The following is a 10,847-nucleotide window of genomic DNA, read 5'->3' as shown; positions in this document are numbered from 1 at the left end:
ATGGAAGCTGTTTTTCTACAGAAGACTTTCTCCCAAACAGCAGCTGAGGGTAGAGACATTGGCTGGAATCTACAAATCATATGACAATTTGTGGCTGGCCAAGTATTGGCAGAAATCAGGAGTAAAGGCTAGAAATCCCCAGAAAAAAAAAGGGCAGGAAAGCCCAACACACACAAAAAATGTCACTTAAGAGTCTCTCTTGCATCAAGCAGATGGTTGACAGTGTGAGTTAACAGGAAGACAGTCAGTAATTCAGTTAATGAGCGTTTATTAAGTACTTGTTAGTGCAAGACTGTGCTAAGTACTGAGGATAAAAAGAAAAGGGGGGGGGCAGACAAGAACAACCAGTCTTTGATCTCAAGAATATCACAGTCTAATGGGGGAGACAACAAGGAAATGGCTTTATACAAAGAGGATATATATGGGCTAAATTGGGTAATAATCAGAGATCTGATATCTGACATGATCTAATGAATATCTGATTGGATAATAATCTGAAATAACCTCAGAGGGAAGGCACTAAAATTAAAGAGGACTGGAAAAGGCTTCTTGCAGAAGGTGCGATTTTAGCTGAGGCTTGAAGGAAGCCAGAGAAGTCAGGAAGCCAAAACGAAGAGGAAGAGAGTTCAAGGCATGGAGAGAAGGGAGAGAGTTCTGGAATGTCATGTGGGAGAAACAAGAAAGAGACAAGTGTCACTGGATGGAAGTGCACATGGTCAGGTGGGGAGTGTGTAAAATGAAAAAAGACTGGAAACATAAGAAGGGGCCAGGTTAGGAAGGGTTTTACAAGCCAAAAATAGGATTTTCAATTTGATCCTGGAAGTAATAGGGAGCCCTATTGATGGATGGGGGGCTGGGAAGTGACATAATCAAACCTAGCTTGCCTTCTCAATGGGTAAGGGAGGGACTGGAGAGAGGGAGATAATTTAGAACTCAAAAAATGCTTAAATGTTAAAAATAGCTTTTTTAAAAGAAAGATCAGTGACAGCTAAGTGGATAAAGGATTGGAGTGGGGAGAGGCAAAGAAAACAACCAGGAATCCAAGCATGAGATGATGAGAGTCTGCACCACGGCAGTGGAAGTATCAAAGAATAGAAGGGGCATATATGAGATGTTACTAAGGTAAAAACTGACAGGCCCTGGAAACTGATTGGATGTGGATGGGGGGGAGAGCTGGGTAAGAGAGAGTGAGGAAAAGCATTTGGCACCTAGGTTGCAAGTTTGGATGACCTCAACAGTAATAGGGAAGTTAGGAAAAGAGAAGGGTTCCATTTTGGACATGCTGAATTTAAAATGTCTATGGAACATTGTAATTTAATGTCTAATAAGCAATTGGAAATGCAAGTGACAGGGGACTGAGGATCTCTGTTCCAGCAAGTATGGAGGGGAGGCAAAGGGAATTTTCTAGGGAACCAGGAGACTGTGCTTTGTGTTCCTACCAGTGCCAAGTAAAAGCTACTTGTGGATAAAGTACAGGTCGGTGTCCCTGACAAATAACAGCATGAAAGGGTTAGAAAAACGTGCTTTTTCTCTCTGGGTTACCTGAGAGAATAAAGTACTTCATGAAAGAATGGAAAAACAGATTAGATGAAAGGTAGCAAGGCAGAGTGGATTATTGATTTAAAGCTAAAAAGACCTGAATGGTCAGCCCTTTCATATTACCAGTGAAGAAGCTGACACAGGTTAAATGACTTGCCCAGAGACATTTAGGCAGGTAAGTCAGGATAATAGGACCTGCCTTAGAGGATTTTTGGTGGATCAAACGAGTTGACATGGAAAGTCCTTTGTCCTCAGGTCTTCCTGACTCCAAATGTCGAACCCTAACCACTGGGCCACCTACATGGATAAAATTATTTAAGACAGGGGAGTTCTAGGGCTGCCCAACACTTACTAGTTATGTGACCGTAGTCAAATCATTAACCTCTGTCAACCTTAGTTTCCACACCAGTAAAAAGGAGATAAATGAGGCAAACACCTCACTATGAAGATCAAATTAGATTGAAAGAGCTTTGCAAGCTTCAAAGCACTATATAAATACAAGCTTTTACACCTGTCACAAGGAGTCAAAAAGACCTGGATTCGAATCCTGCCTCCAATACTTACTATCTGAGTGATCCTGTGCAAGACACTTAACCTCTCTGGACCTCATTCTTCATGTGCAAAATGAGGGGGGCTGGATTTGATGACCTCAAAGATCCCTTCCAGATCTGAAACTATAATCTTATCATTCTTCAAATAACATTGTATATTAACACCTGCTGAGGTGAGAAAACCCACCACTCAGAAAGGAAAGCATAATGATTTTTTGTAAGAATCAATGAAATAGGGGGCAGCTAGGGGGTGCAGTGGATTCAGGGGGACCTGAGTTCAAATTTGGCATCAGACAAATTTGGCATCAGACAAATTTGGCATCAGCTGTGTGACCCTGGACAAGTCACTTAACCCTCATTGCCCTGAAAAAGAAAAGAAAAAAAAAGAAACAATGAAATAATATAGCACTTGGAGCATACTAGAGACAAGAAGTTTCTTGACTGCAGGGACTATCCTTTTGCTCCTTTTTGTATCCCCAGAGTACATAGTAGGTACTTAATTAATATTTATTAAAATTATTGTTGATAGTTGGTGCTATAGGGCTTCATGTATCAGAGGATCACATCTGCCAGATATGATAGACAGAGCTGCCCAAAAATAGAATGGGTTACTTTAATAAATATTGAGTTTCCCATCACCAAAGATATCCAAATAGAGGCTGGATGACTACCTGTCAAGGAACGCTATAGGGAGAACTTCTACTCAGTAGTTCCTTTCCTGATTTAAGCTTCCATATGTCTGTGTAAGATATAGAATCAAGAGCCCTTTATACTTCGTGTTGAGAGAGAGCAGCTATATTCTGAGCTCCAGGGACACTCAGGCCAGGATTGGGGAAGGGGAGGTATCCTGGTCAACCCTCCTGGACTAAAGTCTTGCCCCTCCCTCCCCAGGCCTTCTGGAGCCTGAGATAGTCTGGGAGTAGGAAAAGCAAACATGAGGGTTCTTAAAGGTTGAGAAGGGTGGGCTGAAGAGGCAGCTGAACTTTCCAGAACAGCAGAATTTGTAAGGAAGGAGAAAGGATGGGGCAGAAGGGGGGTGTTGGGGGTTGAGGATTGAAGGAAAGAAGGGAGGAAGTAAGGAGGGTCTGGTGTGGGGGCTGATAGAACAGTGCTGATTGTTCTGTGGGGACAGGCGTCTGTCCTACCAAACAGAAAGGGAAAAAAAAAGATGAAGGAAATTTATTCAAAGAACATGTTCCAGGCCCCTGATTACAGAGCTCAGGAAAAAAGGGGGAGGAAAGAAAAAAAAATCGAGAGAGGAGGGAGGGAACACTCCATTATGTCCTTGCTCCTTACCTTACATCTCAAAAAAACCTTCAGTCTCAGAGCTGAAAGGGACCTTGGGGGGTCTCTGTTCACCCTCAATCCTCTCCCCAGACAGGGAGGCATCCAGCCCCCACTAGAACAGAGTACTGAGGAGTTCACGACCAGTCCTTGATTCTCTCAGAACCTGAAGAGGACAGGGTTGGGAATTTGAGAATGTAGGATTATTTTTTGTTCCAGGAAGCCTCTTCAGACTAAAGGCTTCCTGAAGGCAGGGGCTCTAGCTCCCCCTCGAAACTAACAATCAAGTGAGTCCCTTTGCTAAGATTTGGCTAAAGTGTTGAGAAAATCAGCTCTCTTACAGGGTCGTGGCTGGGTCATCAAGAAGGACTAAGGCAGGAAGGATTCACCCAGTGGGGCTGACGATGCTGCACACTGCTCTCTGCTCTGAATCCGGTATCCAGTGGAGCTGTAGATGTGATGACAGCAAGAGAGACTCCCAAGCAGGGAAACTTGACCCCTCTGTCTCTACTCTTCTGTCCAAGTTTGTCTCAACTCTCCCTGTCTCTGTTACTGAATCTCTTAATCTAATTATGTCTCTGTCTCTGTCTCTCTGGATCTCTCTCTTCCCCACCATGACCACGGGCAATTCACTTAATTTTTTTGAGACTCAGTATCCTTAACTGTAACCAACCTCATATAGGATTTTAGGGAGAAAGTAGCAACTTTTTGCCAACTTTCAAGCACTATAGAAATGTTTATTATCCTTGCCATTTTCTTACTGTCAGTCTCTTGATACCTACACCTCTCTGTCTCTCTGTATCTCTCTGACAGCACTGTGGCCTCAAAGCCTCTCAGCCTCAATCTTCAGCTCTCTTTGTCTCTTCCTGCTTCCCTACTTCTTTCTCTGTTCCTATCTCTGACTCTTTGTTCCCATCTCTCTCTCCTGTCTCTATCTTGTCTCTATCTCTGTTTCTCTTCTCTGCTCTTCCTACCCTGAAATGTTATTATTCATGACCATGTGTTTGCACTTTAGTTAGCCAAAAGGAAGAACTTTTTCTTTTTACTATCTGGGAAAACTGAATAATGTATGGGACTAAGGAGACTCCATCCCCTGGAAACTACAGGAGGAAGGATAGCTAGACCTCAGTCTGAAATTTCAAGGTCTTCAGGGCACTCTTTATATTCATCCTGTGAGGTAGGTAGGGCATATGCGATTATCTTCTTTTACAGAACATAGCCTCCCATCTACTGAATTTTGGAGATGTGTTTTACACCCGAGTCTCGATTCCAAGTCCAGCATTTATTTCTGATGCTTCTCCCATACCCACCCATGCCCAGAGACTCATTGATGTGAAGGCAGGTGATGTGCTTCTGCTGATCCACCCTCCTCCCTCTCATCATCCCTCCCCAGAAGGGGGACTGATGAGTCAGTTCATGATTAGTTCCCTTCTGGTCCCAGCAAAATGACTGCTTAGCATTTCTCTCCATCCATTTAGGGGAAGCCTGTCAGCTCTGGCTGGAAGCCAACCCATCCAAGCAGGACAGGTTGGAGGGAGAGAAAAACCCAAGTAGAGAGACTGCTGAAGGAGAGATCAGAGCCCTCCCACTGAGCAATCTGGGGACAGCAGCTGAGCAAGTCTTGCTCTGGTTGGAGGTGGGGGAAGGGAGGGGGGAAGGGATAGGGAGCAGAAGTACATCCCCTTTCCCTGAGCACAGAGATTAAGAAGTCAGTTTGACAAATCTATTTCAACCTACAGTTCCTAAGTATAGCTGTGTGCCCAGTTCTGTGCTCTCCTCAGAGTAGGGCACAGGGAGGGAGGAGACCTGGTACAGCAATGGAATTGGAATAGATTTGGAGCCAACCAGCCTTGATTCAAACCCCAGCTTTGGCCCTTGCTTACTAGGGAAGTCAGTTGACCTCTCTGGGTCTCGGTTTCCCCATCTATAAAATGAAAGAGATTAAATGCTCCCACCAGACCCTTCTAGCTCTGTCATTTCCTGATTCCACAGTTCCTCATTGTTGCCTTCATGGGCCTCACCATCTAATGAGGGTCTGGGGGGGAAGAAAGGGTTGTAAGATAAGATATATGGGAAGGTTTCTGCAGTTCAGGGCAGAACCAGGCTACTTGTGTATTTGTCCAAATCCCCCTACTAAAATGTCAGTTGTAGGAGGGCAATGACAATCTCCTTCACTGAGTATTTATTAAGCACCAGCTGTGTGTAAGCTGCTCTTTCATCTGTTTCCTCTTTAACACTGAGCACAGGGTCCTCCCTGAACAGAACAAGGTCTGGGGTTAGAGGGAGCCATTGCTCCAAGCTTGGTGGGGTGGTGAACAGAGGTTTCCTGGAGGAGATGGCATTTAAGCTAAGCCTTGAAGGACGAGCAAGAGCAAGAGATCAACATTACCTTATCAGCCAATCATCCTGTCAATCAACAACCACTTCCTAAACCTTATTATGTTCAGTACTTAGCCTATGGGCTTAGTGGTTAAGGGGGAATTGGGGTGGAAGAGGTAGTAGGTGCTTTATAAATGCACATATTAAAAGAATGTAAGGTGACCATCCTTGAGCTCATAAAATTGACACTTTAGTAGGGGACAGAGACACATGTATGTACACCACAGCATTAGGTCAAATGACTCTACAAGCAAATGTGATAAAGTGCAGAGGAGGAATAATCAATTATTTGGCTGGGGGGGGAGGGGGCCGTCGGTACGGCTTTCTGGAGGAGTCTAGGTGGTACAGTGAGGGGATAAAATGCTAGACTTGAAGTCAAGAAGACCTGAGTTCAAATCCTGATTCAAACACTTAATAGCTGTGTAACCCCAAGGAAGTCAAAACATCCCTCAGCCTTGATTTCCTCATCTGTAAAACATGTACCATAATAGTGCCTCCCCACCCCCACCTTATTGTGAGAATCAAATGAGATCAAATAGATATATACACACATATTTATGTATATGTATATATATATATCATCACCTTTGCTATATTAGTGTTTAGCAAACCTTAAAGCACTTATGTTAGCTATTATTACTAGGAGGTGGCACCTTAGGAGTTAGATAGGTAGAGATGGGGTGAGCATGAAAGAAGGCATTCCAGGCCAAAAAGGGCAGGGTAAGAACAAAGCCACAGAGTAAGGAAATCATAGGGTGGATTCTGAGACCCACAAGTTGTTAGATATGGGTGAAATTTGTGTAGGGGAAGAGTGAGAGAGCAAACTGGAAAGGTAGGGTCGTGGGGGTTGCACTGTGCAGGGCTTTAAATGCCAACCAAGGAATGGTGATCTTGTCCCGTAGGACATGAGGAGGAATGAGATTGGATTTTTTGTGGGGCAATGAGGGTAAAGTGACTTGCCCAGGGTCACACAGCTAGTAAGTGTTAAGTGTCTGAGGCTGGATTTGAACTCAGGTTCTCCTGAATCCAGGGCCAGTGCTTTGTCCACTGCTTCACCTACCTGCCCCTGAGATTGGATTTTTAAAAGTCAGATGGCCAGGATATTGAGGGGACTAGAAATCACAAGAGTCAATTGAAAGAACTTGTAATGAGAATGGGTGGGGGATCTCCACAGAAGGCAGATGTAGCTCCCACACATTGGAAGACTTTGCTAACTCTCACAGCTGCCCTAGAATAGAATGAGCTCCAGGTACCATCCTGGCTCATATTTATATGGCACTTTTACATATGTTTAATATGATCCTCATAACGGCCCTGGTAGATAGGGTGAGAAATCATTATTAACTTCATTTTACAGATGGTGAAACTGAGGCTCAGAGAGGTGTTGTCACTTGCCCAAAGTCATACAATACGTGATAATGGAGAAAGGAAGAAAGGTTGTTGAGTCTCCTGCCCACGCCTTGTGCTTCCCAGGTCTGGTCCCTAAGACAAGTGGGAATAGTGGAGAGGGGACTGTTTTAGGAAATCCCTATCAAGGGTGTCTGTGGCAGCTTTTCTGTTTGCTGAAGGAGGATGAGCTGATAGCTAACAGGAGCTAATTAGTGCTAATTGCTCACACCCCCAACATTAGAGCGTGCACAGCATTTTGTAGTAGGGAAAATAAAGAACTCTTAGCAGAAAACACCTGAGTTCAAATCTACCCTATGCCAATAGATTGGCTGTGTGACAATGGCCAAGTCTGGGTTTAAATTTCCTCTGCTGCAAAAGGGCAAAATGAGATTAGATGATCTATAAGCCCTTTCTAGCTCTCAATCCCTAAGATGCTAAGTTGTGCTAGGGATATGACTTCTAAAGCTAATGAATGCAAAATTGTTTGGAAAGTCCCACCCTTCTGGTCTAGAACCAGGGCCAAGTTTCACAGCAAAGTCCACCCAGGCAAGGATTAGCTTCATTGTCTCAAGAGGAAACAGAAGGGGAATTCTCCAACCTTCAAACTATTGTTCCTTGCCCCTATACTTTCCAGTCCTTAGAGCCAAAAAGAGTCTCAAAGACTATCTAATCCAACCGGAGGAGGTTTCCATTTTGTAAGATGAAATGAGAAAACAGAAGCTCATAGAAAATAATATTTACAAAAGACTCTCCATGTCAACTCATTTGATCCACCAAAAATCCTCTAAGGCAGGTCCTATTATCATTCCCATTTTACAGATGAGGAAATGGAAACTGAGAAAGAACTGGCCTATCAAGAGTCACACAACTAGTAGGAGTCTGAGGCAGGATTCAAACTCAGTTCTTCCTGACCCCAAGTCCAGCACTCTATCCAATGAGCTATTTAGCTTCCTACATTCAAGGGTTATCTCAGGGTTATAGCCAGTCAGAGGCAAAGTTGGGATTAGAATCTGTGGAAAAAATAGTGTGAGATGAGACAGGAACCTCAGGCTACCCCCAGAATATGAATGCCATGGACAGTTAGAGGAGTTTGAGCCCAATAGATTGGAAGTTCATTGAGGGTAGGGACTGTCTTTTGCCTCCTTGTGTAGCCCCAGTGCATCACAGTGCCTAGCACATAGTAGGAACGTAATATGTTGGTTGATTGATTGATTGATTGAATTTAAATGAAGCACAGTCACACAAGTCTGGACATGGTCAGGGAGGGACATGGTATTTGAGAGGTTCATAGGATCATCCATTCCAAGTTACATGGGACTTTAGAAGTCATGTAGTTGAAATCCCTATTTTATAGATGAGGAAACTGGGGCTTTTACAGTTAATGTAAGTGACATGGAGAGTACTCAACCCCATTTCTCCTGCTTTCAAACCCAGTGTTCTTTCCACCATAACAAATTGCACTCCCATGAATGACATGGCTACCTGTTTAAGGTTCTCCAAAGGGGCAGGCTTTGGAGCCTCTCTGAATAGTTTGGTCCAAAATATGATTAAGAGACCTTCCTATAATGGTGGATATTTTTAAATAAAGGGAGGTCTTTTCTATCTCCAACGTTCTCTTTCCTATGTTCCAAGGTCCTTCTGTCTCTAATGTTCTATGTTCCATGTTTTAATATCACTTCTAGCTCTGAATTTTTATGTTCTGGAGCTCTGGCTCTAACATTCTGGGTTTTGTTCTCAGGTCCCTTAAAGAAATAATAACAATAATAACATTTATGTAATATGATCTCATGTACTATGTATCATATTTTAAAGTTCCTTCCAGTTCCTATAATCCATGTTCTATATTCTATGTTCCAAGTCCTTTCTATTTCTAACATTCAATATTCTATGGAAAACCACGGACCTCAGACTCTTTTCCCACCCTCTGTGGGTTGAAATTCTAGAGTTCCCATCCTTTTACTGCCACAATTCATGAACTTAGTGACTCTAGCCCGTGGAATTGTAACCCTAGCCCCCATATCTTCTCCTTGTTCTCATCCTTAGCTAGCAGGTATCAACCCCACCCTCTGCAGCCAAACATCTCTAGAGTCCCATGAGACCTTTTCTTCCTTGCCCAAGGAAGGATCAATCCCAGACTATCCAGGAGACAGTCCAATGAAGAGGAAGAGCCAATGTCCAGCTGTGTTCTGCTCACAAACTACTTCTTCCTAAGAGACAGCCTCACTTCTAGTCTGTCCATTTCCCAGAAGGGAGCATCTCTTACTCAAAATAGACCACACCAGGCCAACCACAGCAAAAGAGGATTGATAAAGTCTCTGTATAGTTGAATGAAGTAATGATAATGGTGATTAGGGAGAAGCTAATGATTGAGAAGTCGTGGAGTTATGGGAAGGGTGCTAGACTTAGGGTGGACTAAAGGACTAGATAAGAATCTTGCCTCTAGGACTGGCCAATTGTATAACTATGATCAAGTGACTTAAATGCTCCAAGCCTAAGTTTGCTCTTGTTTAAAATGGAGATAATAACACCACTCATATTTACCTCATAGGGCTATTGTGGGGATTAAATGAGATAATGTCTATAAAGTACTTAGCAAATATTCAAGCATGGTAATGTCAGATAGTATTATGGTTGTGATGGTAAATGTTGATATTGACGGTCATGGTGATGGTGATAATGCTAAGAGTGATATTAATATTGACGCTTGTCATGGTAAGAGTGATTTGGGGGGGGCAGCTAGGTGGCGCAGTGGATAGAGCACCGGCCCTGGAGTCAGGAGTGCCTGAGTTCAAATCTGGCCTCAGACACTTAACACTTACTAGCTGTGTGACCTTGGGCAAGTCACTTAACCCCAATTGCCTCACCAAAAAAAAGAAAAAAGTGATTTCTACACTGTTAGTGATAATGGCAATTGTGATGGTGACAATGATGGTACAGATTATATCAGTATTGATGGTGATAGGGATGGGGATGGTGATGGTGGATACTGTGATGGTAGTGACAGTGATATCAACATTTTGGTGATAATAGTGATGGTAGTAGTTGTAATGTGGTAGTGTTAATGGTGTTGGTGATTATTCGGATAGTGATGAGAACCTTCAGGGGCCTCTACCCAGCTAGCCCTTTCCTAAGGGATCAACAGATATCTGAATCCTTGGGCATTTACCCAAAGCCTCTGCCAAACTTTAAGGAAGGTCATTTCCCTCAATTTACCATCCCACCCTGGTCCTGCCTGAGTAGTCTAGTCCTGTGGGTAACTTAGAATCTCCTGTGACCCCAGGCAACATCTGACCTTTAAAATGAAGGGCCTCATCCTTCATTTCTTTCTCTCTGAGAATTTCATGATTAGTAAATGGCAGGGAAGCCCAGCTAGGTTTCTCTGGGGGATGGAAATAGCATCAGTTCCCTCTTCGGGGGCTGAGGGCCAGTTAGCTCCCGTATCTCCCAGCCTTGTTCCATCTGTCTCACTGTGCAGTTCCAGGCAGGAACTCTGTCTCCAGAGATGCCTTTCTTGGGGGGTGGGGGAGGGGGGAATGAGTCAGGGGACATGCTCAGAGCTGACAGGTTCAGTTCCCAGCCTTGTTCTAGATGCCCATGGATATTCTAGAGCCCCACCTTGTTTGATATCCTCAAAGAAATTTTCCAATGCTTTTCCTTATTCCATGCCTTGGTCCACCCATCCCTCTCTACTTGGCCCTGTTTTGA

The sequence above is a fragment of the Dromiciops gliroides genome, chromosome 1 (genome assembly GCF_019393635.1).
Source record: "Dromiciops gliroides isolate mDroGli1 chromosome 1, mDroGli1.pri, whole genome shotgun sequence".
Taxonomy (NCBI): Eukaryota; Metazoa; Chordata; class Mammalia; order Microbiotheria; family Microbiotheriidae; genus Dromiciops; species Dromiciops gliroides.
Note: the sequence above shows the minus strand (reverse complement) of the source record.